This window comes from Lolium rigidum, chromosome 1 (genome assembly GCF_022539505.1).
Source record: "Lolium rigidum isolate FL_2022 chromosome 1, APGP_CSIRO_Lrig_0.1, whole genome shotgun sequence".
Taxonomy (NCBI): Eukaryota; Viridiplantae; Streptophyta; class Magnoliopsida; order Poales; family Poaceae; genus Lolium; species Lolium rigidum.
In genome coordinates, this window is record NC_061508.1 from 267,873,844 (window position 1) to 267,878,405 (window position 4,562).

At 47.6% G+C, this 4,562-nt stretch overlaps 1 long non-coding RNA gene across 2 annotated transcripts; it reads right to left on the reverse strand.

Annotated features, from left to right (window-relative positions):
- Window positions 1-216: 216 nt before the first annotated feature.
- On the reverse strand, window positions 217-2,168 carry LOC124683670. Of its 2 annotated transcripts, none has more exons than XR_006996777.1 (4): window positions 1,200-2,168; window positions 958-1,029; window positions 751-862; window positions 217-266 (listed from the first exon to the last, which is right to left on the reverse strand). It is a non-coding gene; the product is annotated as an uncharacterized LOC124683670 (long non-coding RNA). The 2 variants fall into 2 exon arrangements; XR_006996778.1 differs by having other exon boundaries at window positions 1,126-2,168.
- Between the last annotated feature and the right edge of the window lie 2,394 nt (window positions 2,169-4,562).

Genomic DNA, 4,562 nt, shown 5'->3' on the forward strand with positions numbered 1-4,562 from the left:
CCTAAACACGCCTACGACTCGCAAGGCGCAAACATCAAGCAACGGCTATGGGTAAGGAATGATACATATAGGATTATTATGGTAAACAAGTGGAATAGGACACGTGACTCGATAAAGAAGCGCGACATATGGATAGCAATGCGAGGGAGTGAGTAAAATAGGTGAAGAGAGAGAGCTCGCCTGTGAAAAGCTGCAGAAGATCTTGGCGAAGAACTCGTCGTATCTCACATCAACACTTCGTGATCCTATCCGGGAAGAAGCAAATGCTGGAACACACAACACATGCAAGCTTACTACTACGGATGAAGAACCGGCATGATCAAGATGATATGCATGACATGGCAAAGATGATACGATGCAATTATCCAATTAAGCGGAGTCAGAACCCCGGACAATCAAATTAGAGTTGGAGTTGCATTTCTACCGACAAAGTTAATGGTTGATTAGCATGGCATAACAAGGCAGGGGTGATCTACTTCAGATTTAAGCGGAGCGGGGAAACCTTATGTGGATATCCGAAATACTCCGTATATATGTTAGGTGGTATGCATGAACTATCACGTCACGACATGATGCAAGATGCAAACAGATATATGAATGTCATATTCAGATTCCTCATAATTTTCTGATCAATTTTCATATATAAAATATTTTATTTCGAGTTATAGATTAGGAGATATGAATTTTGCAAAATTTACATATTTCCTGCAATTTTTAGAAAAACAGGGAAAAGAGGGAAACAGTTTATACCGAAGATGAGATACCCCAAGAGGCTGACCAGCGGGCCAGGGAGATGGTGACAGGACGCTGACAAGGCAGGAAGGCTGAGGTGGCGCCGGTGGAGGCTGACAGAAGGGGCCACCTGTCAGGCAACGAAATAGATCAAAAAATGTTGTGTTGTTCAGCCAAAGTGGGGATTCGAACTCAGGATCGATTGATCCAGGCCAAGGAACGAACCAGCCAGGCTAGTGTGTATATGTTGATTAGGGAAAGACTCCACACAAATTGAAACATCCTTCGCTGCGAGATCTGAAACAAAAGAGATAGGAAAAAGATAACTTAATTTATTTGACCGCCCAGGGGATTCGAGCACGGGATCTGTCGGTCGCAGTCAAAGGAACTAACCAGCTAGGCTAGATGCGGATCAATGAACAGTGCCAGGTGCACGTCAACAAGAACACACATAAGGCCGGGTCGACCTTGCATACAGCAGCCATGGCGGACGAGCAGGTCGGAGATGGTTTGGGCGACTGGGAGCGAACCAGGTCGAGAGAAGTGGCGTCGAGGGTGCGGCTCAGCGTGGTGGTGCAGCTTCGGGTGATGAGACGGTCAGGGAGGCACCGCGGCGTCGCCGGCGACGAGCTCCTGCGGAGGTTACCGGTGGTCAAAGTCGGTAGGAAGAAAACGAGGACGAGATTGAGACGGGGAAGAGGTCTGGAAGAACGAGCACATCACCAGGAAGCCGTGGATGAGGTCGGAGAGGATGGGGGAGGTCTCCAGCGGCCAGAATCGACCATTTTCTCCGGTGGTCAGAGTTGGGTATCGGCGAAATTGGCGGCGATTGGGAGAGCTCCGGCTCGATTCCTTGGGTGGGGATGGAGAGGAAGGTGAGGCGGTTCTGGTGGTGTGCTCGGACGGGCAGGGGGGGTGCCTGGAGCGGCGTCGCCATGGTGGAGTTGCCACGGTGGCCAACGATGGGTTTTCTCTCTCTCGTTTGGCTTGCAGATGAAGAAAGAAAAGGGGCAAGGGAGACGTGAGGAAGGAGGATGGGTGGTTGCAGAGATAAGGAGGAGCAGGTGGATGCCGTGGTCCAGATAGAAAAGCAGAGGAGGGGAGGATCACACAGAAAAGGTGGGATCGATAGCTGTCTGGGCGCTGTCCACCGAGGAAGAAAGAGGATGGCGTGCGAAGAGGTACGGGCCAAAAGAGATGGGCCAGAGGGAGGAAGAGGAGAAGGTGGGCTGTCGGTGGAGATCTGGGCCAGAAGAGAAGAGAGAGGCCTAGGGAAAGAGAGGGTTAGGGTTTTATTAAAAGAAGGAGAAGGAGAGGTTTTATTAGATCACCCATATAAGAAAGAAGCAAAATAATTTTAGGGTTTATAAAATAATTTTATTTTGTTGAAAACATGTATATGATGCATGCATGATGCCATGATGATGCATAAACGAAAAACAACAAGCAAATCTAATAGGGGTACTACCCGGGGCCGTTACATCGAGTTCCTCCGTGAGAACTGGAAAATCTTCGCATGGTGTCCAGCTGACATGCCAGGAGTACCCAGGGAACTTGCCGAGCACCACCTCAACTTGGATCCACTAGCGAGACCAATCAAACAACCTTTGCGACGTTTTTCGGAACCAAACCGCAAAACTATGCTGTTAGAAATCGATCGACTAAGAGAAGCTGGTTTTATCAAAGAGCTGCATACAGAGGCCACATGGGTAGAAAATCCAAGTGTTGGTGCTCGAAGAAAAACACTAAAGTCCTTCGCATGTGCGTCGATTTTACGTGTCTCAATAAACATTGTCCAAAGGATCACTTTCCCCTCCCGAGGATCGACCAAATTATCGACTCCACTGCAGGATGCGAACGTCTTTCCTTCCCGGACGCATATTCGGTTATAACCAGATTAGATTAAAAGAAGAAGATGAAGTAAAAACAGCGTTCATCACACCTTACGGAGTGTTTTGCTACAAAACAATGCCTTTTGGTTTGAAAAACGCGGAGCAACGTATCGGAGGATGATGCGAAGTGTTTGGCAACACGTGATTGGAAAAAATGTGCAAGTATACATTGATGATGTAGTCATAACGTCAAAAAGGGGACGACGTTGATCGAAGATCTCAAGGAAACTTTTGATAACCTCGACAAATTCTGCCTCAAGCTAAACCCGACGAAATGCTCTTTTGGCGTTCCAGCAGGAGAACTTCTTGGGTTCTTAGTTTCAGCAAGAGGGATTGAAGCAAATCCCGACAAAATACAATCCATCGTAACAATGAGGAAGCCAATCAACTTAAAAGAAATACAGCAATTAACTGGGCGAGTCGCAGCTTTGAGTAGATTCGTCGCCAGGCTGGGAGAAAAAGCACTACCGTTCTACGCCTTGATAAAGCAAGGGGAGAAATTTCAGTGGAACGAAGAAGCCGATAGAGCTTTCGAGGATCCGAAACGCACAATCTCGACACCACCAGGTCCTGGTGGCGCCGAAGGAAAAGGAACCTCTCATGTTGTACATCGCAGCCACACCCCAAGTGGTTAGCACGGTGCTAGTTGTCGAAAGAGAAGAAGAAGGAAAACTCCATGGAGTGCAAAGGCCGGTATATTTCATTAGTGAAGTTTTATCGCCTTCCAAACAGCGGTACCCGCAGGTACCGTAAACTAGCATATGGAGTGATTACAACAGCAAGAAAGTTACGCCACTATTTTTCGGCACACCCGATAATAGTAGTCAATGAAGCACCTCTATCAAATATACTGAACAATCCAGAAGCTACAGGGCGTGTCTCCCTTTGGGGAATAGAACTTTCCCTCGGGACATCACGTATGAAAAAAGAAAGGCAATCAAGTCGCAAGTTTTGCCAGATTTCATCGCAGAATGGATGGAGCTGCAAAACACGGGACCCCCAGATTTGTCGAGAACTTGGACAATGAACTCCGATGGATCCAAGAGAGTAGAAGGAGCTGGCGCAGGAGTGATACTCATATCACCTGAAGGCGACAAGTTAAAATATGTCCTACGGATGACGTTCCCAAACGCATCGAACAATGAAGCGATAATACGAAGCCCTCATACACGGGATGAAGATGGCGAAAGCTTGCGGTGCAACTCGACTAAAAATCTTTGGCGACTCACAATTGGTGGCTCGGCAAGTTATGAACCAATGTGATGCGATCAATGATAGCATGATAGCATACAAGGAGGTGTACAATGAGCTTCGAAGCTGTTTGATGGGTGCGAGGTAAATCACATCGGTAGATTGAGCAACGATGAAGCCGACGTCCTCGCAAACATCGGGTCGCGAGTGCCTTGCAATCCCACCAGGCGTATTTTGGGAAGAAATAGCGGAGAGATCAACGAAGCCGAAGAAGATGCAGAAAAAAGCAAAAGAAGAAAAAACTTCGGCGTCTCTCAAAGAAACCGTGGAGGACGAAGAGGACCAAGAACTTGTGATGATGGTAGAAGTTCCTTGGATGCAAGCGTACATATCGTATATCCTCAGAAAGGAAATACCCGACGATCCAGCACGGCGAATTATTCAACGATCCAAAAGCTTTCACAGTGGTCAAAGGGGAGTTATATAAGCGAAGTATTTCAGGCGTCTTGCAAAGGTGTGTCACACCCGAAGAAGGAAGAATAATCCTAAAGGATGTGCATGAAGGAATATGTGGTCACCACGCAAGCAGTCGAGCTATTGCAGCCAAGGTTTTTCGGGCAGGATTCTACTGGTTGACAGCCATCGAGGACGCAAAAGAGATAGTACGAACTTGCGACGCGTGCCAGAGATTTGCCGCAAAACCACACTCTCCGGCGGCAGAGCTAATGCCAATACCATTGACGTGAC